Raw genomic sequence first — 24,550 nt, forward strand, 5'->3', positions numbered from 1 at the left:
TGACCCCTATTTGACCAAATTTATACAACTATCCTTTTCCCTATGACTTTGGGGGTCACAGCCTTTTTCTGAGGCTTCTTCTGTGGGAATGGGTGAACATTAGATTTTGTCATTATTTTTCCTTATTTGACTTTTTAAAATTTGGGGAGTAATCTTGTGCCCAATAATCTATAGGAGTATGCTGTCTCAACTCTTACTTACAAATTAAATTAATCTGTCAAACACTTTTACTTTAGTTAAGAGATCAAACTAGCTAGGATAGAGAAGTTTGCCCCAAACACTACTATCAATGGTCTTTAGTTTTGCTCTTGTACCCTTTCCAATAATTTTGAAAAATCATTGCCTCAAAGATTTTTGTTTTCAGGAAAAAGTCATCATAATATTAGTTGCAAAACATTTAATTTCTGGTGCATTGTAAGAATTGACATTTAAAAATGAAACTACTACAACATTCTTCTAAATGTCTTATGAGAAATCAAACGCTATAATTTTATAACTACCATAACCCATTTAAAATATATTAATATACTCTTCTTTAACATTTAGAAAATTTCCGTTGTTCCTTTTTTCCTTGTTAACTCATATTTCTATTCTACTATACTCCCAAAGATATTTATTCTTGAATAATATAATTTGTGCTTGAAAAATATTTTGTTGATCATTGTATCATGCTTGTCTGTAACAAAATATGCATATAGGTTGAAATTTAATTTTTAATTTTCTCTAACCATGAGACTTCAAATGTTATGAATTTTTTCTGGATTGAGTTACCATTATAATTTTTAGTAACACATTCTTGATCAAAACAACACAATTATATTAAAAATGTTAGTGAATTAAAAATAAAGAATAAACTTTTAATTGAAAAATCTTCTTTAAATGAGAAGAATAATGATCAAACTTTTCTTAGGCTTTTAGTGAAAGGGAACTGTATTTACTGCTAAAAACTAATTATACATTATTACATTAAACATTTTATAATATGAAATTTTATGAGGATTGACTGTAATTGGAATGCATTATATAATATTATATATACAAATTTCCAAGTCCTACCTCCAAAAGATTCTAATTCAGTAGTTTACCTCCTGACCCTTTGAGAAGCACCAATTTTGTAAAACCTACTAAAGATTTGGGTCCTAATTCTAAGTGCAAATGATAGTCCTTGAAAGATTCTAAGTTAAGGGCTGACATGATCAGAACTGTGGCAAGAGCATATGAAGAGTAGATTGCTGAGAACCAGAAGAGGCTACAGAGACACCGAGTGGAAATTATTTCAGTAGTCTAGGCAACAGATGACGATGGTGGCTTAGGATAGGGTTGAAGTATTCATGATGGAAATAAACAGGTATGTGCAAAATACATGCTACAAGTAAAGTTGAACACAGTGTGGTCATTAATTGAATGTGGAACGTGAGGTGGAAACAAGTGTCAGAGGTGACTCTGGATTTCAGGTTTAAGAAACTGAGTGATGATATAATTTACTGAAATCTGGAATACCTAACGTGGAACAGTTTGGGAGGTGGAGAAAGATCATGGTTTCTGTTTTGAACATGTCTGTTAGACATCTATGAAACTGTAGTTGGTCAGCTATACCAGCATGGAGCTCACAAAAATAGGACAAACTAAAGCAGTAGTTCTCAAACTTTAGCGAGCACCAGAATCACCTGTGGAGCTTGTTAAACTGTAGCTTACTAGACCTCACTCTCAGGGTTTCTAATCTCACAGGGTTGGGGGGAGAAGGGGCAGGAATTTGAATTTCTACCCAGGTGATGCTGTTGCTGCTGGTTCAGGGATCATATTTTGAGAACCTCTGAGGTAGAGCTTCCTATTTGGGAATCATTGGTACATGAATGGTATCTGAAGCCATAGGAATGGGTGAGATTACTAAGGGAAAATGGAGTGTAAGGAGACCAAAAATGGAGCTGTGGTGAGCTTCAAAACTTAAATGACCAGTGGAGGATTGAGAGTAGCCCAAAGAGAGTGAGAAGATGAGACCGAGAAGTATGAAGAAAGTAGATGAAGGGTGTTATTCTATTCACCCAACCTCTTATAGGTCTGTGTAGCCCTAAAGAATTTGCCAGAGCCATCACTAAGAAAATTCACTGAAAGAATGAATAAATGTTCTTTGGAAGCAGAGACTGCCATCTGGGACTGAAAAACCCCAACACTGCTTTCTGTTTCCCTCAGCTGAAAATTACGAAGCCAAATTATGACCTAAGAGCTGAGGAATTTAGGTCTGTTAGGAGAATGGACACATCTCTTACATGGAGTACAACACCCATCCAAATCACTCAGGATCATCAACATGCAGACAATCTTTAACATGTGAATCTCTTGAAATCTCATCTGGCCCTGTGAGTTCTATTTCTATTATGCCAGTGTTAGGGGTGAGCTGCCTCTGCATCCTCAGAATGTTAAGGGAGAAGCTTGGTCCCGGAAGGGAAAGAAACCACCCCTTGTCTCCTCCCTGCCCCCTTCCTGAAGGGTCCAACACTCTTCCTGACATCTGTTGCTTTTTTCACTGTTTGCAGTTAATTAATTCTTTTCTCATAAACTCAAAAATGTTAGCCACAGGGTTTATTTACTCATGTTTAACTGATAGATATTCAAGCAGGAATCTCAAGAGAAATTGACTTCCAACCCCACTGAGGTCTTCTGTGACATCAAGGATGGCCAGCTGGACTCTTAAGCCATGTACTTGGTGACATCAGTTGCATGACTGAAGTCCCTGGCAGAAAGCTGTTATCATCAACTCCCAGAGACCAAGGGGAAGTTCTGTTTGTGATCTTCTCTTTCAGAATCACAAGGCTGGTCTAGGGGTAATTTTAGCATCTCTAATCATAGGTAGAATTCACTTGAACTCCTGACTTTTTCTGGCTCTTTGTAACCCCATGGGTCAGGACGGCCCACATGTAGCAGGCAATTTGCCCACATAGGGAAAGCACAAAGCAAGCAGCCTCTGCCTTAACAGTGAAGTCCTCCAGCCATATTTTCAGATGCTTCTCTTGCCAGTCTGTCTTGCTACTCTCTGGACCCTGCCTACAAATCCTGCCCTGTACACGGATGGAACAGCCTGCCACCCACGTCTCCACTCTTGGGTCCACCCACCTTCCTGCCTGCCCGCCCACCTGCTTGCCTGAGCTATGGCTCTAGCTTTATCTGCTCTTCTGACACATGATTTTTGGTTTGTGGTTGTTGTTATTGTTGCTGTTTTTATTTTTGTATAGAATAAACTTTGCAGCGGTTTTGGGGGTTACGTTCTATTTGCAATTTGAGAATTGCAAATTTGACCCATAACCTCTCCTCCCTCTTTTATTTTAGTTTCAATTATAAGTAGTAAGTGTGAAATCAATGTTCTCCTGCAACTCACATTATACAATAAATATAAAAACTATTTTTGGTAAACTGGGCAATTTTAAAATGCAGCTGTAGTTGAGTATTTAAAGGATTTCTGAGGCAAACGTTTACGTATTATAAAGGATTCATTTATGCTATGAATTCTTTCCCCCAGTGTACATTTTTCATACATTTAGACTGGATCTTCTTAAAGTGGAGCATTCTGGCAACATGAGAATAACTTTTGTCCTTCATAATCCTCTTGTCCTTATGGAAGGAGGGTAATTCCAACCTAATTGGACATTACTATAGCACCTGCTACTATAAAACCTAGATGTAGTGGAAAAAACCCTCTCCACGGCCTCCCAGCTATGCCAGCATACGCTAATCTTTAACCCTGAACTGGTGTCTTCTGTATGATACAAATGTCAAGAGTAATAAACTTCTATGTAGATGATGTTTTCTGCCTGAAGGCCCAAAGTATCCAGAGTAACACCTGGACTTTTTATATCAAATAACCAGAATGTGGCACAATGAAACCAATCATCTCTGTCAAGTTAATGAATATGCCAAATGATAAATGCAGAGTCCATCTGCAGCAATTGGTACTGTCTGAAATGAGTGCATCATCTGTGCCCCAGTTTAGTGCAGGGGCTGAATATAGAAATGGCCTATATACTACTCACATTTTCTTCCACACAAAGAAGACTATGCTTATGTTGACATGACAGCAAAAGGAGAATATTCTCTCCTTCTTGGAGTCATCAAAGTGCCCCAAGTCTTCCCATATTTTCCCATGACCCTACATGAACAAATCCTTTGAATCCACCATTTTTGAGATGTGCTGCTAAAGTAACACCCACCAATTGCTCCCCCTCCAATCTAAGTTTCTGGGAGGCAAAATTGCTGGACCCTGGAGTTTATTGATGATGTGATAGGGTCAGGGCAAACATGGGGTTAGCCGACTGTCATAGTTGCATATGACCAGAACTAATAGATTAATAAATATCAACTTTCACCAATCACTAAATACTTAAGTTCCAGCACATCTACATTCTAAACTTACTTTAAAAAGATACTGAACTATAATCATCCTGGGGTCATAGAGTGTATCAAGTGTTTCTTTGTAAATCCCAAAGCACCTCCTATAGAAAACTGCATATAAGAGGTATACAATTAATCCTTAAGATAATCATAGAATATCAGAGCTGAACCCCAGGAAACCCTTAAAAATGTTCTAGTCCAACACTTCTAAAGCTAGGTAAGTCAATGCCTTCTGGTCAAGCCTACTCAAACGTTGGGATGTTTTAATGTACTGAATAAAAGGAGGAATAAAAAACACTGGAAAAATTTTAAAAGCCACAAACACAAAAGTATAGCATTTTGAGAGGGACAGCATTTTAGTGATCAAAGTCAACATCTTAAACTCCATGATCAACTATCATAATCACCCCCCTGCATGTGCCTATAATTCACTTGCCTCTCTCTAGCTTCGTATAATTTCCTTGGCTAAACTACAACCATACTTAAACCCATCTCTCCCCATAGTCCATGTTCTGCTGAACATGCATGAGTAAAATATAGATCTAGTTCCCTCTAAGTTCCTGAACCTCAGAGGCCTCCTACGATTGTACAGCAATCATTCTACCCCTAATTAATTCCTTCTCCCACTCTCTGGAGGCCTTTCATGCCTCTCCTCTCTCCTCAAAATGTCAAGTGTTCTTCCTATCCCTATTCACTGTGATCACCTTGCTTCTTATTTCACTGAGAAATTAGATGTAATCAAAAGAGAAACTCCCTAGTTCTCCAACTATATCTACCCAACTGCCTGCATCTGTGCACATAAGCTGTCCTTACATCTAAGGCCAAACCCTCCACTTGTACATTAGTTTCATCCTTCTTTGCCTGCTTAAGAAAATTATTTAGTAATGTTTCCTTTTTCTTTTTTATCATCAGTTTTTCCCCCTACTGGATCATTACCATGACCATATACACAACACTGTTTCTCACAGTTTAAAATAACCCTTTCTTGATCCCTCATCCTGTTTCTACTACTGTCTGATTTTTCTCATTTAGTTTACAACAAAATTCTTTGAAAAAATTGTGTATACTATCTAGCTCCGATATTTCTACTTCCATACTCTTCAAACCACTTCTACCTATACCATTACAGGTAATATTTTCTTAAGGTTACATTGCTAAGTACATCTCATCCTCATTTCCAATGACCTCCGAATGGCATTTGACATAGTCGATTACTCTCTCCTCTCTTCAAATATTTCCACTCGGTGTGATAGCTTATCTTCAAAGATAGCTGTTCAATTCTTTTTCTTCCTGTACATGCATGTCACTCTCCCACTGAGAAATGGTGCCTGTTCCTCCACCCCCTTGTATCTAGGCTAGCTTGTCAACGCTTTGAATAACAGAATATGTTTTGACTAATAGAAATAACATTTTAAGTTCCAGACCTAGGCTTTAAGAGAACTGGCAGATCCTTTTTTCTGCCTCTTAGAGCTGTGAGCTGGCATGTAATAAATCCAGGAGGCCACATGGAAGAGTTCTGAAGTGCCAGACATGTGGTTAAGAACCCATTTTGGCCTTTCAGCCCAGTCAAGCTTTCAGTGACTCCAGATACAGCCAAGATCTGACTGCAACTGCATGAGTGATATCAAGTAAGAACTACCTAGTTGGGACTTCCCTGGTGGCACAGTGGTTGAGGGTCCGCCTGCCAATACAGGGGATGCAGGTTCGTGCCCCGGTCCGGGAAGATCCCACATGCCGAGGAGTGGCTGGGCCCGTGGGCCATGGCCGCTGAGCCTGCACGTCTGGAGCCTGTGCTCCGCAGCGGGAGAGGCCACAGCAGTGAGAGGCCCGCGTACCACACACACACACAAAAAAAACAAAAAAACTACCTAGTTGAGCTCAGTCAGTTCATACAGCCTTGATGTATAGTAATAAGTTGTTGGTCTAAGGCACAAAGTTTTAGGTTTATCACACAGAAATAAATAATTGTGTCACCATATTATGCAGGTGTGTAAACACTGCCTCTAACTAGAGGGAGCTTAATTGACCAAGGACCCCCAACTACTGCCTATGAAATCCATTGTTATACTTGCATAGAGTATAAGGCCAAGCCTCCAAATGGCTGCTTGTGGCAGGGATATCAAGACAGGCTCATTCCTGGGAAACCAACACCATTCAGACGGCTGACTTTGGCTTGAGAACTTCCCAGTGGACTTGCTGAACCCACTTTAAACCGCAGCCATTCAACCCCCACCTCCCCAACCTTCTTTGCTTGCAGATAGACTATCATTGCAGCCTCTCAGCTGTCCCAGACATATGTGGCTCCCTCCTCTACTTTCTCTCATAGGCATTTCCCATAATAAAATACTTGTATGTTTAATTCTATCTTGGCTTCTGCACAGAGAACTCGGGTTAACATACACACTCACCTGGCTCTCCTCCTACCTCTTCAATCACTGCTTTTCAGTCTCTTTCCTTGGTGTCTCTTCATCTCCCTGAAGTCAAAGTGTACATGTGCCCTAGGACGTGGTCCTTGGACCTCTCTTTTCCAGCCATACTCATTCCCTTGGAGATCTCGTCCAATACCATGGCTTTTGGAGATATGTATATACCTCTGAACCGGACCTCTCCCCAGAATTCCAGACTTGATATCTCACTCAAATGTCTTATGGGAACCTCTCAAATTTAACATGTCCAAAACTGCACTACTGACATCTCCCCCTAAACTTGTTCCTTTCACATTCCTCACCATCTTAGTAAATGGCAACCTCATCCTTTTACATGCTGTGGTCATTCTTGATTCTCTTCCTCACACATCACCCTGGTCACCAATAGATCCTGTCATCTATAACTTCAAAATATATCCAAAATCTGCCCACATCCCACCACCTCCCTTGATACTGTCCTGGTCCAATGCACCACTATCTCTCATCTGGATCATTGCCACAACCTCTAACCTGGTTCCCTGCTTTTCTTCTTGCCCCCTCTTCACCTTATTCTCAGAACAGCTGCCAGAGCAATCGTGTTAAAATTTGTCAGATCATGTCATTCCTCTGCCTCAAACCTTCATTTACTCAAAAATCTCACCTTACTCTGAACAAAAGACAAAGTCCTCATAATGATGTATAGACCCTTCCATGATCAGGCCCCTACTACATCCCTCCTCTCTTCCAATCACATTGGTTTCCTTAATGCGTCTCAAACCTGCCCACTTGCCCCCACTTCAGAGGGCCTTTGCACTGGCCTTCTGCCTGGAACGTTCTTCTCCCTATACCAGCCCCTCACTTCTTTTCAGTTTTTAGGCAAATGTTAATTTATCAACCAAAGCTTCTCTAGCCACCCTCTCTAAAACTGTAATTCTCCAGGAGCCTTCATATTCCCCCTTCCCTATTTTAATTTTCTCCTTAGCACTAGTCACTATCTAATGTAATCTATATTTTGTCCATTTATCTGGTTGTCTCCCCAACTATACTGCACACTCTATGAAGGAAGAGATTTTCATGTTTCTTTCTCTGCTGTTTCTCAGCACCTGGAATATTGTCTGTTACACAGAGGATGCTCAGTAAATATTCATTGAATAAATTAATTTTCTAAAACAAAATAAATACATGAGCCAAATTTCACTGTCTGGCACATATAAAATGCTCAATAAATTCCATGGAATTAATGAATTCTTTTCCTAAGATAATTTTTTTAAAAGAAAACACATGAGTGAAATTTCATTGCAGTGAACCACAGACACAAAATGCTGTTTGTTTTACTGCAATTTGCATGGGGTATATCATTCTGTAAGTGGATCATAACTGAGGTTTGGGAATCTTTTCATTACGGAGATATTTTCAAAATAATGGCCTATTTCTTGATATCCAGTGTGTAATTTCTGTTTCTTGTCACTGATCTATTGGATTTCTTATCCTTGATTTTTCATCATGGTGGAATTTAAAGCAAAACCAAAGGGAAAATTCCCTACTTTATTTCTTAGAAGAATGCAACTCCAACTGAATTTATTTTGCAGTGAAATTCAACTGTTCAGGTAGAATATGCAGACTTAATAAAGGAGAGAAAGAAAAAGGAAGAAAGGATATGCCCAGAATATTTTAATCTCTTTCTTCTCTCATCCCTATAGATGGGGAAGGTACATCTTTAATCACTTGAGCCTTTGAGTAGTTTTTGGTGCCAAAAATCTCACTCCTCCTTCCTCCCACTCTTCTTGACATATATTTAAAACAGCCAAATGCAAAAGAAACTCACCATATCTTCACAAGGGGAGGAAGCTGTGCATTCCCTTTACTGTATCCTGGGATATTTTTAGCAGATTTAAAGAACAGTTTTTGACAATGGCAAAATAGGACTCTTTGAGAACTAGTTATTTAAACCCCTGCTGAATGTATCCTGACAAAAAATAGAGAGTTTTATTAATTAGATAGCCTGAGGACAGAATTAAATCTTGCATCACCACTCTGAGTGCCAAAATAAGTTGAAATCTTCAAACTTAGCCTGGTAATTAGAGGGTCCCAGTGAGAGAGCTAGAGTAGTCACTATTCATACTGAAGAACCTGGCTGGCAGCATGCGTTAGTGAGAGAAAACTGCAGCAGCAAGTTCAGAAGGACAAAGAAAAAATGGGTGTCATTGAAAATATGTGTGCCTGACTTCAATCTCCAAAAAACCAGGACAGGGAATCGGAATTTACTGCTGTGACATTGTCTTTGTAATTTACACTGAAGCATTTGTGCCATTATCTGAACAAAGGTTTAAAGAGTAAAAGTTTTAATTGCCCCACTACTTTCTAAGGACAAAAAGGTAGGGATGAGAAATCAATGGAATTCTTTCCCAAGCCCCAGCAGGCAACAGCTTTATCTAGTGAATTTCATGAAACTTCAAATATTATCTAAAATCAAGTACCATGTTGTAGTACCCATAAATGAGAGTGCTTACTTATCAGAAATATGACTTATCAGAAATTTTTCAAGTCATTTGCATTTTAAAGGTCTAAGGAATTTTAATCGCTGATCAGTTTTAACCCACACTTCCTGCATGCGTGCATAAGCATACACCCTCAACTTTGCCATCCTCATAAAAATTCTTTCTTAAGCTCTTACTTTCATGTGTTTTTAAAATGGCTCAGCTCCCCCGCAGCTCTCATCAGCCTGCCTTCCCAAGTGGTCCCCCTGCCTGGGAAGATGAAAGGCCCTCTTCACCTCAGCCAGGGCTCCCATTTCTGCTTTCACACTAATGGAAAATAACTTGAGGGTGGAAAGGAACTGAGTATCACCTTGGGCTGACCTTGAGCTGGCAGAAGGCACTTCCTCACAAGGACTTTTCCAGCTCTCATGTGGCTTTCATTCTCATTTGGAAAAGACACCAAATACTCAAATTTCTTTAATTAAAATACATTTTACTTACTTATATCTAACTAGTCATTATAGAATGTAGGGAACCAACTTATTTTATGGCATATTAGCTTTATACTCTGGAGTCAGGCTACCTAAGTTCAAATCCCAGCTCTCTCCATTATTAGCTGTGCAATCTTGAGCAAGTTACCTAACCCTTCTGTGCCCTGTTTTCTCATCTATAAAATTAGAAATAATATTATTTCTATAAAATGGGAAACTTTACTTATTTAAAGGGGTTATTGTAAATATTAAATAAGTAAATATAAAATATTCTACAAGTATAAGCTATTATTATTTTATATTTCCCATTTACTCACATAGTGACAGATACACAGTTAGGGCTCTTGATAACATGTAATGCCTCCAGGATTAAAAAACACATAAAAGTTCTATGATATCTACTAGCTCATTAGTATTGGCCATTGTTATGGTCCAAATATTTATGTCCCCCCCAAATTCATATGTTGAAATCCTAACCTCCAAAGTTGATAGCATTAGGAGGTGGGGGCCTTTGGGAGGTGATCAGGTTATAAGGGTGGAGCCCTTATTAATGGGATTAGGGGCTTATAAAAGACACTCCACAGAGATTCTTAGTCCCTTGTGCCATGTGATGACACTGTGAAAGGTCAGCAGTCTGCAGCCTGGAAGACAGCCCTCACCAGACCCTGTTGGCATGCTGATCTTAGACTTCTAGCCTCCAGGACTGTGAGAAATAAATTTCAGTTGTTTATAAGTTACCCAGTCTGTGGTGTTTTGTTATAACAGACTGAGAGGATTAAGACAATCATTTTGATAGTTGCTAAACCCTTTTCACGTCCACAGCAAATTGACTCAGCTTCTGGCTATGCATTAGCTGGTTACAGAAAGGCCACAAGGCTAGTTTCATTATGAGTGAAGATATGATGTTCCTGCCAAAGGAGAGGCAGACAATACATCTCTCAAATAATATGCTGTCAATAATATTTAAGTGATTTTTATGGAATTATGTGCTATTACCACCAATAAGCTTTTATTGGGTGATGATTTGTGCTGGGCACTGAGCCAGATGCTGAGGACAGAAAAGGGACATGACATGGTCCTCCACAATAAGCTTAAAATCTAGTTGGAAAGACAGAATACATTCATCTAGTGATAAATAAAAACAAACAGCTCATGGAGTTCAATATCAAAAAAACAAACAACTCAATTAAAAAATGGGGGGAAGACCTAAATAGACATTTCATCAAAGAAGACATACAGATGGCAAGAGACACATGAAAACATGCTCAACATCACTAATGATTGAGAAATGCAAATCAAAATTACAATGAGGTATCACCTTACACCAGTCAGAATGGCCATCATCAAAAAAACCTAAAAACAATAAATGCTGGAGAGAGTGTGGAGAAAAGGGAACCCTCTTGCGCTGTTGGTAGGAATGTAAATTGATATGGCCACTGTGGAGAACAGTATGGAGGTTCCTTAAAAAACTAAAAATAGAACTATCATATGACCCAGCAATCCCACTACTGGGCATATACCCAGAGAAAACCATAATTCAAAAGCACACATGTACCCCAATGTTCATTGCAGCACTATTAACAATAGCCAGGACATGGAAATAACTTAAGTGTCCATCGACAGATGAATGTATAAAGAAGATGTGGTACATATATACAATGGAATATTACCCAGCCATAAAAAGGAACAAAACTGGGTCATTTGTAGAGATGTGGATGGACCTAGAGTCCGTCATATAGAGTGAAGTAAGCCAGAAAGAGAAAAACAAATATGATTTAATAACGCATATATGTGGAAAAATGGTACAAAAGAACCTATTTGCAAGGCAGGAAGAGCGATGCAGATGTAGAGAACAGACATGTGGACACAGTGAGGGAAGGGGAGAGTGGGACGAACTGGGATATGAGGATTGACGTTATACACCACCATGTGTAAAATAGATAGCAAGCGGGAACTTGCTATAAAGCACAGGAAGCTCAGCTCAGTGCTCTGTGACGGCCTTGATGGGTGGGATGGGGGTGTGTGTGGGAGGGAGGTCCAAGAGGGAGGGGATATAGGTATACATATAGCTGATTCACTTCACTGTACAGCAGAAACTAACACAACATTGTAAAGCAAATATACTCTAACTAAAAAAAAAAAAAAACTAATGGCAACAAAATAAGTGGAGCAGATAATTGTGTTCTAGCAATTCAAAGGTGCAAGAGGCTATTCTTGGTTTTTGCTGCTAGAAAAATCTTACAAAAAAACTAGAACTCAAGAGAGGTCTTGAAGATGAAGCAGAACATTAAACAAGTGGAAAAAAGAGAAGAGAAAGCACTTCAGTGGTCAAAGAGGTAGAAATGTTTATGGCACAATTGAGGGATGAGCAGGGTAGTTTAGTTGGATGAGGGTGTCAGTCTTTCATCAAGACTGATTCCTCAATTTCTTTTTTTAAATTATTATTATTTATTTATTTATTTATTTATTTTTTTGGCGGTGCACGGGCCTCTCACTGCTGTGGCCTCTGCCGCCTTGGAGCGCAGGCTCAGCAGCCATGGCTCACAGGCCCAGCCGCTCCATGGCATGTGGGATCCTCCCGGACTGGGGCACGAACCCATGTCTCCTGCATCGGCAGGCGGATCCTTAACCACTGCGCCACCAGGGAAGCCCTATTATTATTTAACATCTTTATTAGAGTATAATTGCTTCACAATGGTGTGTTAGTTTCTGTTATATCAAAAAGTGAATCAGCTATACGTATACATATATCCCCATACCCCCTACCTCTTGGATCTCCCTCATACCCTCCCTATCCCACCCCTCTAGGTGGTCACAGAACACCGAGCTGATCTCCCTGTGCCATGTGTCTGCTTCCCAATAGCTACCTATTTTACATTTGATTGTGTATATATGTCCATGCCACTCTCTCACTTCATCCCAGCTTACCTGTCCCCCTCCCCATGTCCTCAAGTCCATTCTTTATGTCTGTGTCTTTATTTCTGTCCTGCCCCTAGGTTCTTCAGAACCTTTTTTTTTTTTTTTTGGATTCCATATGTATGTGTTAGCATACAGTATTTGTTTTTCTCTTTCTGACTTACTTCACTCTGTATGACTGACTCTAGGTCCATCCAGCTCACTATAAATAACTCAATTTTGTTTCTTTTTATGGCTGAGTAATGTTCCATTGTATATATGTGCCACATCTTCTTTATCCATTCATCTGTTGACGGACACTTAGGTTGCTTTTGTGTCCTGGCTATTGTAAATAGAGCTGCAATGAACATTGTAGTACATGACTGTTTAGGAATTATGGTTTTCTCCAGGTATATGCCCAGCAGTGGGATTGCTGAGTCATATGATAGTTCTATTTTTAGGTTTTTAAGGAAGCTCCACACTGTTCTCCATAGTGGCTGTATCAATTTACATTCCCACCAACAGTGCAAGAGGGTTCCCTTTTCTCCACACCCTCTCCAGCATTTACTGTTTGTAGACTTTTTGATGATGGCCATTCTGAATGGGGTGAGGTGATACCTCATTGTAGTTTGGATTTGCATGTCTCTAATGATTGGTGATGTTGAGCATCCTTTCATGTGTTTGTTGGCAATCTGTATATCTTCTCTGGAGAAATGTCTATTTAGGTCTTCTGCCCATTTTTGGATTGGGTTGTTTGCTTTTTTGTTATTGAGCTGCATGAGCTGCTTGTAAATTTTGGAGATTAATCCTTTGCCAGTTGCTTCGTTTGCAAATATTTTCTCCCATTCTGAGGGTTGTCTTTTCATCTTGTTTATGGTTTCCTTTGCTGTGCAAAAGCTTTTAACTTTCATTAGGTCCCATTTGTTTATTTTTGTTTTTATTTCCCTTTCTCTAGGTGGTAGGTGAAAAAGGATCTTGCTGTGATTTCTGTCATAGAGTGTTCTGCCTATGTTTTCCTCTAAGAGTTTTAAAGTGCCTGGCCTTACATTTAAGTCTTTAATCTATTTTGAGTTTATTTTTGTGTATGGTGTAGGGAGTGTTCTAATTTCATTCTTTTACATGTAGCTGCCCAGTTTTCCCAGCACCACTTATTGAAGAGGCTGTCTTTTCTCCATTGTATACTCTTGCCTCCTTTATCAAAGATAAGGTTGACCATATGTGTGTGGGTTTATCTCTGGGCTTTCTATCCTGTTGCATTGACCTATATTTCTGTTTTTGTGCCAGTACCATACTGTCTTGATGACTGTAGCTTTGTAGTATAGTCTGAAGTCAGGGAGCCTGATTCTTCCTTCCTCTCAAGACTGCTTTGGCTATTCAGGGTCTTTTGTGTTTCCATACAAATTGTGAAATTTTTTGTTCTAGTTATGTGAAAAATGCCAGTGGTAGTTTGACAAGGATTGCATTGAATCTGTAGATTGCTTTGGGTAGTATAGTCATTTTCACAATATTGATTCTTCCAATCCAAGAACATGCTATATCTCTCCATCTGTTGGTATCATCTTTAATTTCTTTCATCAGTGTCTTATACTTTTCTGCATACAGGTCTTTTGTCTCCTTAGGGAGGTTTATTCCTAGGTATTTTATTCTTTTTGTTGCAATGGTAAGTGCGAGTGTTTCCTTAATTTCTCTTTCAGAGTTTTCATCATTAGTGTATAGGAATGCAAGAGAGTTCTGTGCATTAATTTTGTATCCTGCTACCTTACCAAATTCATTGATTAGCTCTAGTAGTTTTCTGGTAGCATCTTTAGGATTCTCTATGTATAGTATCATGTCATCTGCAAACATGACAGCTTTACTTCTTTTCCGATTTGGATTCCTTTTATTTGTTTTTCTTCTCTGATTGCTCTGGCTAAAACTTCCAAAACTATGTTGAATAATAGTGGTGAGAGTGGGCAACCTTGTTTTGTTCCTGATCTTATTGGAAATTGTTTCAGTTTTTCACCATTGAGAATGATGTTGGCTGTGGGTTTGTCATATATGGCCTTTCTTATGTTGAGGTAAGTTCCCACTCTGCCTACTTTCTGGAGGATTTTTTTCATAAATGGGTGTTGAATTTTGTCAAAAGCCTTTTCTGCATCTATTAAGATGATCATATATTTTTTATCCTTCAGTTTGTTAATATGGTGTATCACATTGATTGATTTGCATATATTGAAGAATCCTTGAATTCCTGGGATAAACCCCACTTGATCATGGTGTATGATCCTTTTAATGTGCTATTGGATTTTGTTTGCTAGTATTTTGTTGAGAATGTTTGCATCTATGTTCATCAGTGATATTGGCCTGTAGTTTTCTTTTTTTGTGACAGCTTTGTCTGGTTTTGGTATCAGGGTGGTGGTGGCCTTGTACAATTAGTTTGGGAGTGTTCCTCCCTCTGCTATATTTCGGAAGAGTTTGAGAAGGGTAGGTGTTAGCTCTTCTCTAAATGTTTCATAGAATTCGCCTGTGAAGCCATCTGGTCCTGGGCTTTTGTTTGTTGGAAGATTTTTAATCACAGTTTCAATTTCAGTGCTTGTGATTGGTCTGTTTATATTCTTTCTTTCTTCCTGGTTCTGGCTCAGAAGGTTGGACTTTTCTAAGACTTTGTCCATTTCTTCCAGGTTGTCCATTTTATTGACATATAGTTGCTTGTAGTAATCTCTCATGATCCTTTGTATTTCTGCAGTGTCAGTTGTTACTTCTCTCTTTTCATTTCTAATTCTATTGATTTAAGTCTTTTCCCCTTTTTTTCTTGATGAGTCTGGCTAATGGTTTATCAATTTTGTTTATCTTCTCAAAGAACCAGCTTCTAGTTTTATTGATCTTTGCTATCGTTTCCTTCATTTCTTTGTCACTTATTTCTGATATGATCTTTATGATATCGTTCCTTCTGCTACCTTTGGGGTTTTTTTGTTCTTTCTCTAATTGCTTTAGGTGTCAGGTTAGGTTGTTTATTTGAGATGTTTCTTGTTTCTTGAGATAGGATTGTATTGCTATAAACTTCCCTCTTAGAACTGCTTTTGTTGCATCCCACAGGTTTTGGGTCGTTGTGTTTTTATTGTGATTTGTTTCTAGGTATTTTTTGATTTCCTCTTTGATTATTTCAGTGATTTCTTGGTTATTTACTAGTGTATTGTTTAGTCTCCACGTGTTTGTATTTTTTTACAGATTTTTTTGTGTAATTGATATCTAGTCTTATAGCATTGTGGCTGGAAAACATACTTGATATGATTTCAATTTTCTTAAATTTACCAAGGGTTGATTTGTGACCCAAGATATGATCTATTCTTTTTTTTTTTTTTTTTTTTTTTTTTGCTGTACGCGGGCCTCTCACTGCTGTGGCCTCTCCCGTTGCGGAGCACAGGCTCCGGACACACAGGCTCCGCGGCCATGGCTCGCGGGCCCAGCCGCTCCGCGGCATGCGGGATCCTCCGGGATCGGGGCACGAACCCGTGTCCCCTGCATCGGCAGGCGGACTCTCAACCACTGCGCCACCAGGGAAGCCCTGATCTATTCTTGAGAATGTTCCATGAGCACTTAAGAAAGTGTATTCTGTTGTTTTGGATGGACTGTCCCATAAGTATCAATTAAGTCCATCTTGATCAATGTGTCATTGAAAGCTTGTGTTTCCTTATTTATTTTTATTTTGGATGATCTGTCCATTGGTGAAAGGGGAGGTATTAGAGTCCCTTCCTATTATTGTGTTACTGTCAATTTCCCCTTTTATGGGTGTTAGCATTTGCCTATGTATTGAGGTGCTCCTATGTTGGGTGCATAAATATTTACAATTGTTATATCTTCTTCTTGGATTGATCCCTTGATCATTATGTAGTGTCCTTCTTTGTCTCTTGTAATAGTCTTTATTTCTGATATGAGAATTGCTACTCTAGCTTTCTTTTGATTTCCATTTGCATGGAATATCTTTTTCCATCCCCTCACTTTCAGTCTGTATGTGTCCCTAGCTCTCAAGTGAGTCTCATTAGGCAGCATATATATGGGTCTTTTTATTGTATCCATTCAGCCAGTCTACGTCTTTTGGTTGGAGCATTTAATCCATTTACATTTAAGGTAATTATCAATATGTATGTTCCTATTACCATTTTCTTAATTGTTTTGGGTTTGTTATTGTAGCTGTTTTCCTTCTCTTGTGTTTCATGCCTAGAGAAGTTCCTTTAGCATTTGTTGTAAAGCTGGTTTGGTGGTGCTAGATTCTCTTAGCTTTTGCATGTCTGTAAAGGTTAAATTTCTCTGTCAAATCTGAATGAGATCCTTGCTGGGTACAGTCATCTTGGTTGTAGGTTTTTCCCTTTCATCACTTTAAATATGTCCTGCCACTGCCTTCTGGCTTGCAGAGTTTCTGCTGAAAGATCAGCTGTTAACCTTATGGGGATTTCCTGTATGTTATTTGTTGCTTTTCCCTTGCTGCTTTTAATATTTTTCCTTTGTATTTAATTTTTGATAGTTTGAGTAACATGTGTCTTGGCATGTTTCTCCTTGGATTTATCCTGTATGGGACTCTCTGCACTTCCTGGACTTGATTGACTATTTCCTTTCCCATATTAGGGAAGTTTTCAACTATAATCTCTTCAAATATTTTCTCAGTCCCTTTTTCTCTTCTTCTTCTGGGACCCCTATAATTGAAATCTTGGTGCGTTTAATGTTGTCCCAGAGGTCTCTGAGACCCTCAATTCTTTTCATTCTTTTTTCTTTATTCTGCTCTGAGGTAGTTATTTCCACCATTTTATCTTCCAGGTCACTTATCCTTTCTTCTGCCTCAGTTATTCTGCTACTGATTCCTTCTAGAGAATTTTTAGTTTCATTTATTGTGTTGTTCATCATTGTGTTTGCTCTTTAGTTCTTCTAGGTCCTTGTTAAATGTTTCTTGTATTTTCTCCAACCTATTTCCAAGATTTTGGATCATCTTTACTATCATTATTCTGAATTCTTTTTCACATAGACTGCCCATTTCCTCTTCATTTGTTTGGTCTGGTGGGTTTTTACCTTGCTCTTTCATCTGCTGTGTATTTCTCTGTCTTCTCATTTTGATTAACTTACTGTGTTTGGGGTCTCTTTTTCACAGGCTGTCGGTTTGTAGTTCCTGTTGTTTTTGGTATCTTCCCCCAGTGGGTAAGGTTGGTTCGGTGGGTTGTGTAGGCTTCCTGGTGGAGGTGAGTGGTGCCTGTGTTCTGATGGATGAGGCTCGATCTTGTCTTTCTGGTGGGCAGGACAGCATCCAGTAGTGTGTTTTGGGGTGTTGTGGCCTTATTATGATTTTAGGCAGCCTCTCTGCTAATGGGTGGGGTTGTGTTCCTGTTTTGCTAGTTATTTGGCATGGGGTATCCAGCACTGGAGCTTGCTGGTCACTGAGTGGTGCTGGGTCATAGCATTGAAATGGAGACCACTGGGAGAGGTCTCGTCAATTGATATTATGAGGGGCCAGGAGGTCCCTGGTGGACCAATGTCCTGAACTCAGCTCTCCCACCTCAGAGGCTCAGGCCTGATACCTGGCCGGACCACCAAGACCCTGGGTCATCCTGGAGAAGATGGACTGAAGCCAGGAGAAAGCTAATGGATGGGAGACCTGTCAGAAGGCCTGTTTGATGAAATCAGGCAAAGGATGGTGACATTCTGTACCCAGGCTCTACTCGTGAAGGGGAAAGTGGTGCCTCGGGAAGCTGAGTGCACACTTCCATGGCCTAGCCCCAATTTCATGTAGTATGTATTTTTAAATTTAATCTAGATTTGCTGGAAAATTCTATATTTTTTCATGCAGGATGCTTCTTCTCACATCAACATGGTTAACCAATATATTTAGAAAGCAATTCCCTAATATGCTACACTTTTAACCTTCTCCTTTGCAACTTTTTTTGTCATTCATCCATATATCCAATCAGATCAATGCTGGGGAAAGTTGGAAGAGAGACTTAATTCAGCCACTACGATTACATTAAAACTGAAAGTAAAAAAGGTAAGGAAAATTGGTAGCATATACATTTCTTTTGCAAATGCTACTTCCCTTTATTCTACCCTGTACCTAGTAAGAAAAGCAAAACATTTAGAGCTAAAAGGAAGTATAGAGACTATTTTGTGCAACTCTCTTACTTTACAATGAAGAGACAGTGATATATTCATGAGGGAATAAGTAAGATCTCATAGTAATTATTGGCAAAATCAAGATCAGATCTGAGGACTGGAAGTCAGAACCTGATTTTGACTAGCTCTACACAAGACTGATGGGGAGAATCTGGTGGATGAAGATTGGCCATGGAAACGAGGAGGAAGTCAATGGGCAGGGTCAGTGTGGGATGGGCTAAATGACTGGGTGTGTTGCTGTGATGGAGGAGAAGCTCAGAGAGGACAGGAGCCTGGAAGAGTGAGCATGCCATGATGTTGGGGCCAGAAAAGGAGCCTCAAGATCAGAATCTTAGAGAAGTGGCAATCTGTGAGTCTAAGGTCCCTTGATGTGACTTAGGGAGTTATGATTAGAGTGTGCGGTACAATGGCACCTCCTATGAATTCCAATTCAACTTGTGGAATTATTCTTTTGATTACCAGAAATGAATCTCAAGGAGTACCTTCTTGAATATCAAAGACTCTACTATACTTTTTTGATACTTTAAGGTTCCTGTGTTTCTTGCCAACTGATTCTACAATTTTTGCTGACATTAGGAGCTCTGACCTAATCAGTAGAATGTAGGAACGCTCCAGTATGCCAAAATGCAATGGTAGATCATATAAAGGTGTGATAGATATTATACTCATTTATATTTATCTTAATAATTAGTAAATCAGTGTTTATTGTAATGGTTATTTTTAGTTGGTCACTGACTTCTGCAATCTCAAATCTACTCTCTAGTTTAACTATAACTTAAAAAATGTTTTTTCTTGAACGTTTATCACTCTGAAGAATATTTTTCCCTTCACAGAAGATCTCAATGCCCACTCAGCAAAACTGATACATGAATAATACTGGTGCTGAGATCTGCCTTACTGAATATTTTGCAATGGTAATGATTAGGAAGTGAGAGCACAGTGCCATTTTAAAAGCCATGTTGTAGATAACTGAATTCTATGCAGATGGAGATAAATCCCAGCAAGGTATAACAAGGCTATGTCAGTGGGTAAAGTGACAAAATGGTTTTAATATGGGAAAATGTACAAATATTCATTAAGGAGCAAATAAAAATTAAACTTGTCAGATTTATAAATTATGAGTTACAATAGGTTTGACCTATTTATTTCTCATTAAAAAAATTATCTAAAGTGCATTGAAGGCTATTTATTGAAGCCATACAATTTGACAACCACGAAGGTCAAGAAATGGGTATGGTAAGGATGAATATTGGACATAAAACCTTATCAACACCTTGTACACAAAATGCTATAGCTTCACCTGAACTGCATCACGTACTTGTCATTGCACCTCCAGAAAGTGAGGGTCAATTTGGAAAAGACTTGCAATCTTACTGATCATTGTATCCCCAAAGTTCTTGGCACATAACAGTTTCTCAAAACATGTTTTGTAAAATAAACCATTAGGAAACTGAATATGATAAATCAGAATAATGGAACGGCATAAGCAAAGGTGCAGTTGTAGATTTGAAAAGATCAATCTGAAAGCTAGAGGCTGAAAAGAGATAGGAATAAAACCTACAAAATGAATGGACTCCCAGAAAATTTAGTATATAATAGATATGAGGCATCCTTTGAAATTTAAGAGATAAATATCAGTCAAAACGGATTTGCAAAGCACACAGTAAATTAACCTATCTCATTACTTTACAAGGCACATGTGTTGAAAATGTATATGAAATTTTTAACCAGGGTTTAATATAACCTAAGAAATATATTAAAAGAAACAGGAATGTTTAACAGTCCTAAATTTCTGAGATTGATATAACGGAAAGAAAATATGCCCCAACTCTTTCAAAACATAAAATATGTATAGTGTGAGGAACACAAAGCAGAGCTGGATAACTATACTCAAATTTCACTCTTCCATTTACTAGTTCTATGACCCTGCACAAGTCACAATCTCTCTAAATCTTATTTTTTTCATCTGTGAAATGGGGATAAGACTTCCCTTGTGGAATTGTTGGATAGTAAATATGATAATGTAGTTGAAAGTATATTAAGCACATATATAAGATATGAAATAAATCCTTCATACCACTGATATAGAATATTGGGATGACCCAATGTGACACTGGTGGTTCTAGAATTCAGTATCTAAAGTTTCCATTATTTCCATAGGAATACACTCATTTTATGACAGTAGTTATCTCTGCCATGGGTACATTAGTACAAACACCTACCTTTTATTCTTAGAATGCAGGGCTAGATGGGTAGGTAGGTGAAGAAAGGTGGGGATTCCTACGGACTTTTAAAAAATGCCTGAGGAGATTACACATTCTAAAACCTGGCAACTCTTGCCATTTCTCTGGCATGAGCAGACACGAAGGGTGGTATAAAGATCACTGAATACAAACTTCATTTCAGAGCTAACGCAGAGCTGGCTTCTGGCGAGAGGCAACACAACAGGGTTTTTTTTTTTTTTTCTTAAAGATTACATTAAAACAATAATATCAAACAGTAAAAAGGAGAAGTCCACATTTTAATGAATTCAGGATTGACACCCATGGCACTCTATTCAAACAGCTCTAAGGGTCTTCAGAAGTCTGGGTTTATAAAACACAAACAAACAAATGATAACAGATCTGCTGTAAACTACTCACCGGTTTGAGGGAGGGAGGGAGGGAGGGAGGGAGGGAGAGAGAGAGAGCGAGCGAGCAAACTGATCCCTGGTAATATCACTTCTCTACTCAAACTCCTTTAGTGCACTGCTTCTCAAGCTTGGCTGACATTAGAATCACCTGGGAAGCTTTCAAAAGTTCTGGTGCTTCGCCTACAATCCAGAACATACCAAATTAGAGTCTATGCGGATGGGACTCAGGTATTGGTTTAAGGCTCCCCAGATGATTCCAATGACAGCCAAGGTTGAAAATCACAACTCTAATAGCTTTCCATTTCCAGCTGAAGCAAATCCATGCTCCTTAGCTTGGAATTTAAGTCATGTCACACCTTGATCCCCATTTATGTTTTCAGCCTTATTTCCTACACTCCCAATGCCCCAGCCTAACCAGTCTGTTCTGTTCATACACTGTTTACCGGCTGATGATGCAGATCCCTGTGTTCACTTCCATCTGCCTTACCTCTGCTTATTCAGATTACATCCATCTTTCAATACCCAGCTCAAATGCTAGTACTTCCATGAAACTTTTTTGCGGAAGAAAAGGCTTTGGACTCCTTCTCTGGCTCGCGCTCTCTGTCCTGTAACCTCCTTTCCTCCCCCACCGCCGCCCCCCTGCGCTGATCTGCTAGACTCATGCTAAACTGAACTAAGACAAAGTACTGTTTCAGTCTCTAATATGTTGCCATAAAGAGAGACGCTTTGAGGTAGGATGTAGTAATCTAAAAAGTGCTAACTACAGGGCTTCCCTGGTGGTGCAGTGGTTGAGAGTCCGCCTGCCAATGCAGGGGACACGGGTTTGTACCCCGGTCCGGGAAGATCCCACATGCCGCAGAACGGCTAGGCCCGTGAGCTATGGCCGCTGAGCCTGCGCGTCTGGAACCTGTGCTCCGCAACGGGAGAGGCCACAACAGTGAGAGGCCCGCGTACCGCAAAAAAAAAAAAAAAAAAAAAAAAAAGTGCTAACTACAGAGCCTTTTGACTCCATGATATTATTTCCTATGTTATAATTGTAAGCACTCCTCTGGCTATAGTTTACAGAGCAGCGATTAGCCATTTAACAATTTATTACTTATATGAATAATTACAAATCAATTTTGTAAAGTACAGGCCTAAGAGATCAATACCAGCTCTCTCTATAACCCTTTTCTTCACTTACAGTCACCATATCTGCCTGGCTCTCCTCTGCTCTCATCCATTAATTCACAAAGTCTAGTAGACTGTTCCAGTGAAATACCTCTCGAATCTTCCCTTTCTCCTTAGCCCTGCTACCACTAACATAATTAACTCTAGATAAGTGAATATGAATTTTTAATATGAATTCAAATCACTTGATAAACGGATTAAAATGCAGAATCTGACTCAGTAGGTCTGCCGTGCCCCAAGATTCTGCATTTCCAACAAGCTTCTGGGTAATGTAGATGATGCTGTTGGTCCAGGACCACATTTTGGGTTACTAAGATCTAGATTACAGCCATAGCCTCATTTCTGGGCTCCCGGCCTCCACTCTTGCCCGTATCATTATTGATGGTAACACCCAAACAGGAAATTTAAAATAAAAACTTGATCACACCCCTTTCCTGCCTCAGCTCCACCCATCCTACCATTCTTTTCAATGGACTCCCATAATTGTCAAGATGGAGTCCAAGCTCTTTAGCATGACTTAAAAGGCTTCTTAAGATTTCATTCCTCCTTGCCTCCCCAGCTTCATCTCTCTCTATTCCTTCATTCAACATAGATTTGATAAGTGCTGCTGCAACAGTCAACCCTACTTAAAGGCCAGCCACAGCCAAGGGCTTGCAATGCCCCCCAGCAGAACTTTCTTGCTTCTGAAACTTTTCTGGTGCTGCTCCCTCTGCTTTTTTTTTTTTTTTTTTTTTTTTTTTTTTTTGTGGTACGCGGGCCTCTCACTGTTGTGGCCTCTCCCGTTGCGGAGCACAGGCTCCGGATGCGCAGGCCCAGCGGCCATGGCTCACGGGCCCAGCCGCTCCGCGGCATATGGGATCCTCCCAGACCGGGGCACGAACCCGTATCCCCTGCATCGGCAGGCGGACTCTCAACCACTGCGCCACCAGGGAGGCCCCCTCTGCTTTTTTAAAATTTATTTTATTCATGTATAGTTGATTTACAATGTTGTGTTAATTTCTGCTGTACAGCAAATGATTTAGTTATACATATATACACATTCTTTTTCCATTATGGTTTATCACAGGGTATTGAATATAGTTCCCTATGCTATACAGTAGGACCTTGTTGTTTATCCATTCCACACATAATAGTCTGCTAATCACAAACTTCCAATCCATCCCTCCCCCACCAACCTCCCCCTTGGCAACCACAAGTCTGTTCTGTATGTCTGTGCTGCTCCCTCTGCTTTGAACATGATTATCCCTCCTCCCTGTTTCTCTGCCCCCCATCTTCTCTGGTTAGAGACTCCTTGTCATTCAGGACCTAACTTAGGATCACTTCTTCTGGAAGACTTCCCCATCCCACATTTAGATGTCCCTTCTACATAGCAATCTATTTATAACCTCTACCTTGCATGGTACTAGAACAGCTCAGAAACCACTTGAATTAATCAACAGCATTTACGGCACTGTATTGTAATGGACTGTTTGACTATTTCCACATAGTAATTTTCTTCAGGGCAGGAACAATTACTTATTTGCCTTTTATCTCTAATGGTGCCAAGGCAACTCAGTAAATATTTGTTGAGCACATGAGTGATGAATGCATAAATGAATTAAAAGGTGATCCAAAATCCCCGAACCACAGATATGAGCAAAGTTATGAATGGATTAAAATGCTATAGCAGGAGAAATTAATACGTTCCAGAACTCAGACATGACCTGAAGACAAGCAGGAAAGACCAATGTTTAGGTTTCTATGCTTCTGTGGGGAGTAAGAGTGCTATGGGTAAAATTCCTTGATATTCAGGCTTGGTGGAAACTGGATGCAGGAGTAGACTGTATGGGAACAAACACTTTTGAATGAAACAAAGAGAACCTATAGTTAGAAATTCAGCCAAAATCACGGTTTTCACAGCTTCCAGATGTTCTGCTAACTCTTAAAAAATTCTCCAGTTTTTAAGTATTAACTACCTAGTAGAGT

The 24,550-nt window shown here is 39.4% G+C and overlaps 1 long non-coding RNA gene across 1 annotated transcript in view; it reads right to left on the bottom strand.

The window, feature by feature from the left end:
• LOC309810411 overlaps positions 1–24,550 on the bottom strand; it is a 169,188-nt gene that overhangs the window by 40,155 nt on the left and 104,483 nt on the right. The window lies entirely within an intron of this gene.

This window comes from Mesoplodon mirus (assembly GCF_964341445.2).
Source record: "Mesoplodon mirus genome assembly, chromosome: 9".
NCBI classification, from domain to species: Eukaryota; Metazoa; Chordata; class Mammalia; order Artiodactyla; family Ziphiidae; genus Mesoplodon; species Mesoplodon mirus.